At 33.7% G+C, this 14,389-nt stretch overlaps 1 pseudogene; it reads left to right on the top strand.

Annotated features, from left to right (window-relative positions):
* Positions 1-6,333: 6,333 nt before the first annotated feature.
* On the top strand, positions 6,334-14,299 carry LOC126722058 (bifunctional L-3-cyanoalanine synthase/cysteine synthase 1, mitochondrial-like; annotated as a pseudogene).
* The last annotated feature ends 90 nt before the right edge of the window (positions 14,300-14,389 follow it).

The following is a 14,389-nucleotide window of genomic DNA, read 5'->3' as shown; positions in this document are numbered from 1 at the left end:
CCCAATTGAAGCCCTAAGATGTTTCAAATAAAATGCTGCAAATATGATAAATCACCAATGATGACTAATCTCCTACTAAGTCACACATCAAATAATATCTATCTTTTTTTCTTAAAAAGAATATATAAAATTAAAATTTAGATTACAACTGTACTTAACTATGCATAGTCATATATCCAAGTTAAAGTAAGTTCCTTTTGATTCAACTATAATATTCAATCTTCTATTTGAAATTAACCTTAGTTTAGCTAGTATTATTCATCAATTTCTGTATTTACATCAAATTAGTCTTAATTTAATTAGTATTATATAATTTTATTCAATTAATGTTTACATATAAAAATGTCCCATATAAAATTTTTGCTTTAGGCCCCAAATTTTGTTGAGCCGGCCCTGACTTCATGATCTGAAAATGCTTAACGATACTTCATGGATCATATTGGTAGTGGTACTAAGGTGCTGTAATTTTGTGTTAGTTTGGTTGCATTCATGGAGCCACGGTTGAATCTATAAGCCATGAGTCCCTGACTCACAAGTGCTATTGGCCTTCTTAACTAGCGTTTGTAGCTGTTTTGCAAGAACGACAACAAAATTAACTTTCCCACCCATACATATGATGTTTGGTTTGCATAGTTGGGTTGACTAATCTAGTAAAAAATTAACTTGATGATTGAAAAACTAATTTATTATTTGGTTCAAATTAAAAGCTTGTATAGACAAAGTGCCCGTTTGTTTCCACATTTTGAGCCCAAAAAGGGCTTTTTGAAAAAAGCCAAACCAAAATATGCGTTTTGGGCTCAACTTTTTGATAAAAGTTGCATTTTGGGCATAGACCAAAAATAAGGAGAAATGCGGAAATTTTTATGGACCCCTGAGGGTCCATAAATGAAAATGTGCAATGCGCGTTTTGGGTGGGTTACCGTTGCAATATTAGAATTACGAAAATACCCATCAATTATTCAGTTCTCTCACGCCCCTCATCTCTCATCTCTGCTCTCCCTTTGCACGACGCCTCCATCTCTTCTCTCTGCTTTGCTCTACCCTCTCCGTAAGTCTCTCTACTCTGCCCTCTCCATGAGAAATCAACCCAAAGAACAGAGAAATCATAACCAACCCATACCCATGAGAAATCAACCCAAAGAACACACAGAAAAATCATTATCCAAAACACAAACCACAATCCAAAAATACAAAAATCAAATAGCACAAACCCATGGCCAAACCCACGGCCAAACAACCACAAACACATAGAAAGACAGAAAGAAAGAAGAAGAAGAGGGAGACGAAGAAAGACCGAACCCACAGTGTTCAGTTCAAGTCGTGAGGCTTCTCAATTTTCAGTTCAGGTCCGCGAGCAATTTGCTTCATATAAGTCAAGAAGCGGAAGTGGAGAGCTTTGGAAATCAAGTGAAAAAAAAAAAAAAAAAAAAAAAAAAAAAAAAAAAAAAAAAAAGAGAGAGAGAAGAAATTGAGAGAGCCGGAGAGCTTTGGAATTGAGAGAGCCTTTTGGAAACAAACGGAAAAGGAAAAAGGAAAGAGGAAAGAGGGAAGAATGAAAGAATGAGAGCCTTCTGGAAAGTGGAGGTGTGGGAAAAAGGAGAGGATGTGGACTACACGTGTGTGGTGGATAAAATACAAGAGAAAAAAAAAAAAAAAAAGGGAAAAGGAAACGTATGGAGGAAAAAAAAGGCAAAGTATTAGAAATCACAATTTAAAAATATTACCACAATATTTTCACAATAAATTTTAAATAATTAGCTAATATTGATGAGTAAAAATATAATTTCAGTAATGGGTTCAAATTAGAACTAGTAACAACTTTTCATATAAGATTTTGTTATGATTTTTGTGAAAATATTGCAAAAAATATTGTGGATGTTACACTTTTTGTTGAAAAATATAATTGTTGAGAATGAATAGAAAAAGAAAAATAAATATTAAAAAAGAATAAATTTGATTACAAAATAAAAATTAAAAAAGTGGATAGGCAAAAGATAAATGTCACTGTTGATTGTCCAAACAGCACAAAAATTTGTCTAACCTGCTGGAGATGCTCTTATATATACATTGTCATTTTTGGTAATTTATCCCTCAAACTGCCACTTTTATAAGTGCTAGCCAAACACTCAATTTTTTCAAAAAACACTTTTTAACAGTTTTTACCAAACACTCAGCTTTTTGAAAATGCACTTCTTCAATTATGCACTTTTTGAAAACTCCACTTTTTCATTATGCACTTTTACAAAAAACTGAACCAAACTCACCCAAATTATCACTTCCAACACTAGCATTTGATGCACTGTTTGGCTAGCACTTTTATAAGTGCTAGCCAAACACTCAGTTTTTTCAAAAAGCACTTTTTAACAGTTTTTACCAAACACTCAGTTTTTTGAAAATGCACTTCTTCAATTATGCACTTTTTGAAAACTCCACTTTTTCATTATGCACTTTTACAAAAAACTTAACCAAACTCACCCAAATTATCACTTCCAACACTAGCATTTGATGCACTGTGGGGACAATAAATATTTGTGCATAGCATAATAAGGAGATAACGGATCACCTTATCTGATTCCTCTTATAGGATTGAATCTTTCCATTGGAGCACCATTGATTAGTATACTATAAGAGACCATTTTGACACATTGCATTATCAAACTTACCCACTGATGACTGAAACCCAATTTCTGAAGATGATATCTGATAATAGCATGATGTTATCTAAATAATATTCATAAATAGATGATCATATCATCATTATGTAATAGATTATTAGAATAATAAAAATGACATCAAAAGCATCCTTGCATGCACATAAATGAATCACTAAACCTAATTAAATGGTTTGTAGAAATTTGTCTGCCTAATTTAGGATAGGAGATTTCACACACTTTTAAATCTCAACCATTCTAAGGACACATACTTTCCCACACACTTTACCACAACTTGCACATTTTTCAACTTGTTGTTGGATTACATCACTATCAAGGTTTGTCTATAGTGTTAAGTGCCGATGTTGATTTATTAGTCTGAAGTAGACATGGAGAGGGAATTGTGGTTTCTCATGGTGTGAAGCATCAAAGGTTAGGCTATTTTGTTCCGAATCAAATATGGGTAAATGGCTTTATTAGGGCTCAAGTATCGCATTTTTTTTATAGATAAAGATAGAAATCAAATAACGCACTTAGTTGCCTTTGTTTTGGATCATCTAGCCAAGAGAGGAGCCAGAATTTTTTCTTTTGGGGGGCTGATTTGTGTTACTAATTTATTAGTTTATACAAGCTTCCATACACATGCACAAACACATACATCTATACACACACAAAAATTAGTATCTTTTACAATGAAATCCTTAAAAATTAAATGTTGCATAGAATTAAATTTATCTTTCATTTTCTTCTATAGTGAAAATCCCTTATGTCATAATGGTAACACATGTTCACTTTTAGTCTCATCATCACAACAAGTCCAATATATTGGACAAACCAAACTCAAGCTTTGCCCTTAAACCTTTGGTGGCTATTGGAGCTTTGGAATTGACATGGAGTATTTGTTCCTATGATATTGCAGCCGAAAGGGGATTGTTATTTATTTATTTATTATAGAAAAGAAGGAGATTGTTAATTTGATAGTGATAAAGGCCTTACAATAGGCCTTCTAAGCATAAGATTTACTTGATTTTGTGAGGTTGAAAATTTTTTTTCTTTTAGATATGTGATGTTTTTTCACGTATACTTAGGGGTGTCCACGGGTCGATCCGGGTCGGGTTTGTGCCCAACCCGAGACCGACCCGATAGAATCGGGTTGAGAAAATCCTAATCCGCCGCCGACCGGCGAGGGAGTCGGATCGGCTTGGTCGGTTTTGTGCCGGGAACACGGTCGGTTCGGTCGGAACAGTCCACGATGAAAAATCCAGTCAAAATAGTTGATTTCAGGCGAAAAAACGACAAATCCGGCGGAGATCTAACCGGATCTGGTGAGATCTCGCTAGATCCGGTGAGATTTCACTAGATTTGGACGAAATATCAATAGATCTACTTGATAAGTCGCCAAAATATGAAAATTTGTTGCCAGAATCTGAAAATTTGAGGCCGAAATCTGGAAAATCTTGCCGGAATCTGGAAAATCCCGCCAGAATCTGGAAATTTCTGCCGGATTCTGGAATTTTTTTGCTTGAAATTCTTAGTACATCGGTCGGATCGGGTTTTTTCGGGTTTTGGGAGGAAAACCGAGACCGACCCGCCGGAGTCAGTTTTTGGAACAAATGATCCGCCGCCGACCGGTGACTTGATCGGGTCGGCCGGTTTTCGAGTTGGATTCGGTCGGAATCTTCGGGTGGGTCGGTTTGTCAGATTGGATGGACAGCCCTACGTATACTAGAGGCCAATTATGTGGCACATTTGTCACTAAACATTTTTTTTCCATAACATGTTAGAAGTTAGTAAAACAATAATTTTTTTTTTAAATAGAAATTAGTAAAACAATTTAAACATAACTTAGGTTGTAAAATTTGGATAGTGGATTATGGTTAACTCATCTGCTAAAGTCAATTTCAAATCTAATCTACACAAAAAAAATCAATTAGTAATTTTTTTTTAAAAAAGAAATCAATTAGTAATTTTTTTTAAAAAAAGAAATCAATTAATATCTTGATTTGATGATAAACAAAAATCATTATGGATTATCTTACTTTATGTATGTCCTATTATGAATTAATGAAATTATTATTATTTTTCATTAAAATTAAAAAGTGAAATTGAGAAAATAATTTTTTTTTTCAAAAAAAAAAAAAAAAAAAAAAAAAAAAAAAAAAGAAAGAAAAAGAAAGAAGAAGAAGAAGAAGGGAGGGAGAGATGTTAGAGTGGGGTAATTCTAGCGTACCTTTCCTTTTTTTGTTGGGGTACGATACCCACTAGTAGGCAACCTGCTATATCAGGTTACCAAAACATCACATTTGATGGTACCATCATCATATTGTGTAGTACTAACATCACATATAACTGTACTTTTGTCACATTCAGTAGTTCCCTTATTTTTTTCTCACATTTGATAGTACCATCCTCACATTATGCAGTACCAACATCACATGTGATTGTACTTTTGTCACATTCGGTGGTTCCATTATTTTTTTTCTTCCATTTGATGGTACCATCCTCACATTGCGCAGTACCAACATCACATGTGACTGTACTTTTGTCACATTCAGTGGTTCATTTATTTTTTCTCACATTTGATGGTACTATCCTCACATTGTGCAGTACCAACATCACATGTGATTGTATTTTTGTCACATTCGATGGTTTCCTTTTTTTTTTTTTTCTCACATTTGATGGTACCGTCCTCACATTGCGCAGTACTAACATCACATGTGACTGTATTTTTGTCACATTCGGTGGTTCCTTTATTTTTTTCTCACATTTGATAGTATAATCCTCACATTGTGCAATACCAACATCACATGTGACTGTATTTTTGTCACATTCAGTGGTTCCTTTATTTTTTTTCTCATATTTGATGGTAATATCCTCACATTGCGCAGTACCAACATCACATGTGACTGTACTTTAGTCACATTCGATGGTCCCTAATTTTTTTTTTTTTTTACATTTTATGGTACCATCCTCACATTACGTAGTACCAAGATCATATGTGACTGTATTTTTGTCACATTCGGTAGTTCTTTTATTTTTTTCTTACATTTGATGATACTATCCTCACATTGCGCAGTACCAACATCACATGTGACTGTACTTTTGTCACATTCGATGGTTCCCATATTTTTTTCTCACATTTTATGGTACCATCCTTACATTACGTAGTACCAATATCACATATGATTGTACTTTTGTCACATTCGGTGGTTTCTTTTTTTTTTTCTCACATTTTATGGTATCATCCTCACATTGCGCAATATCAACATCATATGTGACTGTACTTTTGTCACATTCGGTGGTTCTCTTATTTTTTCTCACATTTTATGATACCAGCCTCACATTGCGCAGTACCAACATTACATGTGACTGTACTTTTGTCACATTCGATAGTTCCTTTTTTTTTTTTTTATCATATTTTATGGTACCACCCTCACATTGAGCAGTACTAACATCATATGTAATTATACTTTTGTCACATTCAATCATTTCCTTATTTTTTTCTTATATTTAATGGTACTATCTTCACATTATGTAGCACCTACATCACATGTCACTGCACTTTTATCACATTTCCTTATTGTCTTATTTTCTCTCACATTTAATGGTACTATCTTTACATTGAGTAGTACCACCGTGCTGCGCTTTCCTATAATAAAAAATGGATTCACATCCCATAGGTATTGCAATACCCCACAAATCTCAGCCATCCATTTAATCTAAAGACTAGTTTACTTGACACCTCATCATACCAGGCTGGCAATCCGTGTGCTCAGCTCTTTGCCAATTCAATTTGCTCTCTCCTCACTACTTCCTGCCTAAGCTTCTCATCAGATCCAAAAAAATTTCAAAATATTTCTATCTTCCACCAAACCTTTGTTTATGGCTGAATCTCCATGGCTATAGCTAGCAGCCACCAAATCCCTCACCATAACCGGTGATGCTTACCGCTATGGCATTCTCCTCGTCTCACTATTTCTCTCTCTCTCATCTGGGTTTCTCTGTTTTCTTCTTCTCTCAAGCCCAGCCGTGGCCGAGCTTCTGCTTCCACTCACACCTATCGTTGTTGGCGGTGCTTCTCATTGGTGTCACAACCACTGATGGCCGCGGGTCCAGCTCTCTTATTCTTTATTTTCATTCTCTCTTTTTTTTTTTCAATTTTTTTTTTGCCTTTTAGACAAGACTGAAACCCCTTTGACACTCATTTTGTTTCCTTTTTTTATTAGTTTGATGAATAACATTTTTTTAAAGTTTTGATTAGCTTGATGAATGGGTTTTCTTGTTTGGATTTCTGGTATTAGCAATAACTGTTATTATTGGCATTTTAAAAGCTGGTTTTTGGGTGGGCATTGAAGATGTTTGTTGAAGTGCTTCATAGAGTTTTAGTTTATCTCTATGTATTCTGCCTTTTTTTTTGGATTTTTATGCTAAAACTGTGATGCTATTTGTATGGAAATTGGACTTTTTTTTATTAGCTTGATTAATGGGTTTTCTTGTTGAGTGTAAAGCTTGATGGTTTTGCTTGAGTTTGAAAATTGGGGCTTTGCAATATGGCTAAATCTGTTGTGATTGAATGAATATGGGTTTTCTTGTAATTGTTGTGTGTATGGGTCTCTTAGCTTTGGCATTTTGGAAATGTTGATACTAAATCTATGATTTTTTCCTCTGATCTAGATTTCTTTGCCTAAGAGTATCCATTTCTTATTCCTTAGTTTCTTTCACTGAAACAGAACTATGATTCTTAGCTTGATAATAATTTCTTAGTTTGAAGTTTGTCACAATGGATCAGTTTTTTCTCATTCCCTATGTTACTGCTGTGGTTTGAGTTGTGAAATGCACTGAAGATGTTTGAGAAAATATACCTACTAAAATCCAACTTATTTGGTCTTGGGTGTCTGTGTTTCCCTAGGTTATCAATTAAGTAGAGTGGTGTATGTGTTCGTTTTGACACTTTAATGATCTAAAATCTGGTTTATTTGATGGAAAACCAAATTGTGCAAGTATCTTTGTTAGTGGCTTTGTAATGAGAATGTTGTGCATCTGTCTCCTTAGGTTCTAATTAATTGGAGTAATACATGTGTTTTTGTCACATTTTTGAGCCTATAGAGTAAAAATATTTCATTTAAAGTCATCGTATCAAGAAATATGTAAATGTATGTAATTATTTGGCCTAATTAAACAGCCATGTGATGCATCAGTAAGTATTGGGCTATTGATTCACTTTTGGGCTATTGATGTGATTTATATACTGTTCGTACAATTAACAGCTCAGATGTACTATTTATTTATTTATTTTTCAAAATGTTTTTAGGCTGAAGTACTGATTAGTTTAGTTTTTGCAGATAAGCAAGGCACTTGCTGGAGCTGACAGAAAAGATCTGCTGAGGAAGTTGCCAAAATTTATATATGATAAGGAGAAAGCTTTGGAGGTGAGAAGCTGTTCCTGCATTCGCGATCCTTTAAATTATTCATTTTGTGTGTATCCATTTCTCCTAATTTCTGTGTGACTTAGAAATTTGCCTTCAAATTCAAATTATAACATATCAAAACACTAAAATTGTGTAATTCACTCAAAAACTAAAATATTAATATCAGGTAAGAAGGGAAAAAAGAACATAAAAAAATATACAACAAATCTTTTTTTTTTTAGAGATAATTACAACATGCTTCTAACCTGCAGTTCAAACTCTTTTCTCCCTAAACCCCCAAACACTTTGTGCATGAGGAAGTGTCAATTCAGTTACAAGGCCTTTGGCAGATACCTCAAATCATTAAATTAAACAATTAAAATACAATATTACTTTTTGTCATCTATATAAATTTAAATTATGATTTCGAATATGTACCCTTAACCAAACCTCTCTTTTCTCAATTTTATTAAGTGTGCCAAAATAGACAAAACTGTACCTTTGCCACGTTCGGTTGTACTCGTATTTTTTCTGACATTTAATGGTACCATTTTCAAATTGTGCAGTACCAAAAATCACATGTGACTGTACTTTTGTCACGTTTGGTGATTCAATTATTCTTTTCTTGCAAATGATGGTTCTATTATTACATTAGGTAATACTAACATCACATTTGACCGTACTATTCTCACATTCGGTAGTACTTTTGTCAAATTCAATGATTCCCTTTTTTTTTTCTCACCAATTACCATAATACCGATGAAACCTAAAAAATGACCAAAATACCCTTAGAACCTAAAAAATGACAAAATAACCCTGAAACTAAAATAAATAAAATAATAATAATAAAAACTACTTACCAAAAAAAACCCAAAATATGACTGAAATAACCATGAAAACTAAGAAATGACCAAAACACCCTTAAAACAAACAAAATTGACCAAATAATCTTGAAACTTAAAAAATGACTGAAATTACCATAAAATCTATAAAAAAAAACTACTAAAATAACCACGAAACTAAAATATGACCAAACTACCCTTACAAAAGAAAATGACCATAATGGTCCCTATACATAGAGAATATCTAAAAATACCATTAGAAATTTAACAAAGAGTCAATTCGGGTTAGCGTGTCGGGTTTGTGTCGTGTTGAGATAAGGGTATTTGACTAAATGACTCAACCATAACCCGACCCATTTAATAATCGTGTCATGATCCTTTAACCCTAACCCGATCTGTTAATAAGATGGGTTGACTTGACCCAACCCATTTGACACGCTTAATAAACGAGTCATGTTGGGTTGATATGAATGTAACACAACCCATTTCAACCTGCATAATATTAAATATAACATCCATCTAGAAATAATTTAGGGTTTGTAGGGTTTAAAGATCTAGGGTTTGTAAAGTTTCAATTTCCAATTACCAATTATATCCCTTGTAAGTTTTTGTAATTACTCACTTTTCTTTTTAAATTTAAAATATATGTAGGATATAAAAGGTACTTGACAAATCTAAAATAAAATGAATATTTATTTGTTATACGAGTTAAAAGGGTTGTGTTAAGTGGGTCATTTCGGGTTAAAAAAAAATCCAACCTAGCCCATCATAAGGGTTCAACTTAACCCAACCTAACCCACGTGGGTCGGGTTGGGTTGGTTGAACTCATGGGTTGGACAATTTTTTTTTTCCCATTATAATTAAATTGAGCATTAGAACAACACCACTACAATTAAAAGAAAATTTATAACCAAATAATCATAAGCATAACGGCAAACAAACACAAACTATATAAGATAAACTTAGGGTTTGGGTTTTATATGTGCAAGTTAGATTTGAGCTTATATAAAGGAATAAAATAAGTTATCTAATAGTATATTTACATGAAAAAGTTTTAAGTGACAAGGATGCTTGCTTTGACATGACACATGTTAGAGAAGAAGAAAGTGATAGCAAGAACGTAAAAAGGACACAAGATGTACATGGAAAACCCTAGGAAAAGGGATGAAAAACCACGGTTTGAGCAAAAATTGAATGTTCTTGCTTTGTTCAAATTTGTATTATGTGGGAAAAAGAGGTCACTCTTGTACAATAAAGGTGTTCTTCCTTAAAGAGAGACCTTGTTTTCTACCTTCCTATCTTATCAACTTTCTACTCTCTTCTTCAAATATTTACTAGGGTTTTTACCCTAAAATATAGCTTAATGTTCCTCTTATAATTTGAGGAATATGGCTAAGTACAAAGATAGGTGTCAAGTCATCATTTCTCTATTTTGGACCTTTCCATAGTTGTGATATGGAAAGTTGACTAGAGGATAGAGATTATGCCAACGTGGCACTGAGACTTATGGGTAGGTGATTTTGCCACTGCTTGGGAAACAAGTCATGAACATTGAGAGGGACATCAGGAGTACTGTAAATGATACATGTGTCTCTAAGGTAGTCCAACATGCATTCAACCAACAAGGGTTGTCCCTATAGTTGCTGACCTTAGAAAGTCACTATCTCCTTTTTCGTGAGTACTTGAGTCCCATGTTAGGTGCATATCTTACTTTCTTCCTAAAGTAGTCACGCATTTGGCACGGACCAAGAATAGGATCCTTTAGCCAATGCTTCCTCTTCCTTTACTCACAATCACAGCCATTCCAAGTGTAGGGTCCAGATCCAACCACATATGCATTCTCCCATATCTTAGTAGTGTAATGTACAGGGTTTATTTAGGAAGAGGGGCAAATATATATATATATATATATATAATATTTTTTTAATTTAAAAATATATTAAATATAGATGGGTTAGGTTGGGTTAGGCAGGTTTGTAAATCTCATGACCCAAACCTAACCCGACTCACTGTTAAAAAAAAAAAAAAAAAAAAAAAAATCATGACCCAACCCAACCCACCATCTCCTAAGAATTGACCTAACCTAGTGGGTTGGGTTGGGTTGGGTCGGGTCGGGTCGATTTTGGTGGGTTGGCAATTTTGCTACACACCCCTACCCTTAGTACCTAAAAAATGACCAAAACTCCTTCAATTCCCTCTAACATTTAAAAAAAAAAAAATACCATTGCAACCTACAAAATGATCAAAATACCATTAGAACATAGAAAATGACTATAATGCCCCTGAAATCTAAGAATGACTCTCTCTCTCATTTCTTGTAAATTCACCTCCTTTGACATAGAAAAGGAGCTAAAAGTGTGAATTGGATTGTCTTCTTTTGCAGTATCAGTTTGCAAACTACTCCAGTCCTGAGTACAAAGACAGTGGTAAAGGATATTTGAAGCTTCAGCTGATTAATCAGAGATCAGATTTCTCATTTGCACTATTTTTTGGTGGCTTATCAAATGTATGCTCACAAATGTCAATATCTGCATATTTACATGATAACTTATTTGTTTTAGTTGAAGCAATATTTCTTATGCAATGAAATATTATGTTTTCCTGTTTAGTTCTTTGAAAGAAAAAAAAAATATTCATCTTTTGATATTTTGGAAATTTCATATATAAACAATGCTTGTGATCACTTTCTAATAGAATGAAACCCTTTTTTTATTTTTTGTAACCAACTTCAGCTCATTGGCTGAACTCCTCTTGTATATCTTAACAAAGTCACTGAAGGTTGTGGAGCTTATATTGCTGTCAAGCAAGAAATGATGCAACCTACTGCTAGCATCAAAGACAGGTATCTTCTTTCTTCCTCATAATGATAGATTTACTAGCATATATTTCTTGTTATTACAGTTTAAAACACATATTACTGACTACATTTTTATGATTAAAATGTATAATTGTTTTGTTTATTTCTGTTCATAGAGCAGCACATGCCATGATTGTGGATGCTGAAAAGAAAAACTTAATTACCCTGGGAAGGTTAGCTGAATACTTAACTTAGTGATATATTTATTTTTCCCTTGTTATAAGATATTTTTGTCTTAAACTTATACTGCAGTTTCAGGTTTGTCTAATTTAGTATAAATGTTATGTTAGATAACTTTGATAGAGCCCACATCAGGAAATATGGGGATCAGTATGGCATTTATCTCAGCCCTCAAAGGATACAAAACGGTTCTAACCATGCCCTCTTACACAAGCTTGGAGAGGAGGGTAACTATAAGAGCATTTAAGCTGATTTAATTCTCACTGATCCCACCAAGGGGATGGGGGGAATAGTTAAGAAGGCATATGATCTTTTGGAATCTACACCAAATGCTTTCATGCTCCAGCAATTTTCAAATCCTGCCAACACCTTGGTAGTTATCCTGCCTTTAATTTTCTCCTGTAACTGAAAAGTCTTTATTGGCATCATGTAGGATAAAATTTTCTATGCTACATAATTATCTTAAATTATATATAGTTTAGAATCAATTCGAATCTGGTATATACATTATTCATCCTCTCCTGCTTAGTGGATGGTGGATATGTGATTGACCTTAAAATGGAAAACAGGTGCATTTTGAAACTATAGGTCTTGAGATATGGGAAGATACTTATGGACAAGTTGACATTTTTGTCATGGTAATTGGTAGTGGAGGCACTGTCTTTGGGGTCGGACAGTACCTTAAATCCCAAAATCCTAATGTAAAGGTAATGATTCATGATTTGCCCACATTCACCCTTATAATTATGTTTCATTCCTTGTTAATATTTTAGTTGATTTCTTGTAGATATATGGAGTAGAACCTGCAGAAAGTAACGTATTGAATGGTGGTAAACCAGGTAAAATTCATGCTATTTTCTTTCTTATCTAGTTCCTTTTTTTTATAACCTCTGAAGAGAACAAAGTTGGAAAATTTTCAAATTTATCTTTTTTTCGTCCAGCTGATATCTAATAATGGAAGACTATAAAAGTAATGAAGATACAGACTTTGTAACTTTCAAGTTTATCTATGCCTTTGTAGATAACATTGTCCTGGTAAGAGAAGTTAACACTCTGATATTGTTGAAATTTTGAATCAGGTCCTCATCAGATTACTGGCAATGGGGTTGGGTTCAAACCAGATATTTGGACATGGATGTAATGGAAAAAGTTCTTGAGGTAAGTGTTGTTGATGATGCTGTTAGCAATGACAGAAAGATTTTAAAAAGAATATAGTATTCTTGCTAATAGTTTTGGTTTTCCCTAATTGTCATGTTGAAACTTATCTGGTAGGTTAGTAGCGAAGATGCAGTAAATATGGCCAGGGAATTAGCATTGAAGGAGGGACTTATGGTAATTACTCAAATAACTCTTTGAAGCATATCTATCTCTACACTTTCATGGGTGCTCACAACTTAATTATATCAGCTGATGCTACTGGAGAACGCTTTCTGTGCTTCAGTAACATCATTTTAGTACCCCCAGATGGACCCAACAAGATGATATCTGGAATGCTATTACGCATTTTATAACTTCGATCGTCCTGGTTAATGCAGGTAGGAATATCATCTGGAGCCAATACAATTGCAGCACTCAGACTCGCTAATATTCCAGAGAACAAGGGCAAACTTATTGTGGTAATAAGAGAAACATATATTCTAATTCCATTTGGTTTGTATCATGTTATGATTAATACCCTTAAACTATTTTCATCAGAGCCAATTGATTTTGCATAAGATAGCTTCAGGATATGCAAACAAATTATAAAGATCAACTTTATTTGTCTATTATCTTATTCTTCTTTAATTCACAAGATTTATACATGAAATGTGAATAAGGTTATATTCTGAAAAAATAATTCTGTTTCCGAAATTCATTTCTCTACACATCACCAGTTTTGGTTGTGAAAAAGCTTCTAATTCAATCAACACAAGCAAATGGTGTTCTTTATTATCAACATCTCTAGTGTTTATGTTCTTATGTAACCAATTTGATTCAAGTATTAATGCCCATAAATGGCTGTTGATTGTTTGAATTTCAGACTATTCATCCAAGTTTTGGGAAGCGATACTTGTCATCTGTCCTGTTTCAAGAGCTGAGGAAAGAAGCTGAAAACATGCAACCAGTTTCAGTTGACTAAAGCTTGAGGAAAGAAGCTGAAAACATGCAACCAGTTTCAGTTGACTAAAGCTTTTGATTGGCTTGCTCAACAAAAAAGGAAAGCTCTCATGTGGAACTACAATACTACATATATGCAGCAATGTATTTTCTTTTTGATGTTTGGTAGTGGGCTAGAACTTTGTTTTGTTGTAGCATAATAAACAACTGAGGTTGATATCAGATACTATGTACTAAAACATAGGGTCTTACATGTGTACTTGAGTCATGTGGTTCAATATAAGTGTTACATGTAACAATTTACAGCTATTGGCAATTATGAGATTGTTTTTTACCTCTCTAGAGTGGAGCTTG

The sequence above is a fragment of the Quercus robur genome, chromosome 4 (assembly GCF_932294415.1).
Source record: "Quercus robur chromosome 4, dhQueRobu3.1, whole genome shotgun sequence".
NCBI lineage: Eukaryota > Viridiplantae > Streptophyta > Magnoliopsida > Fagales > Fagaceae > Quercus > Quercus robur.
Note: the sequence above shows the minus strand (reverse complement) of the source record. Positions and strands in the feature narration are given on the sequence as shown.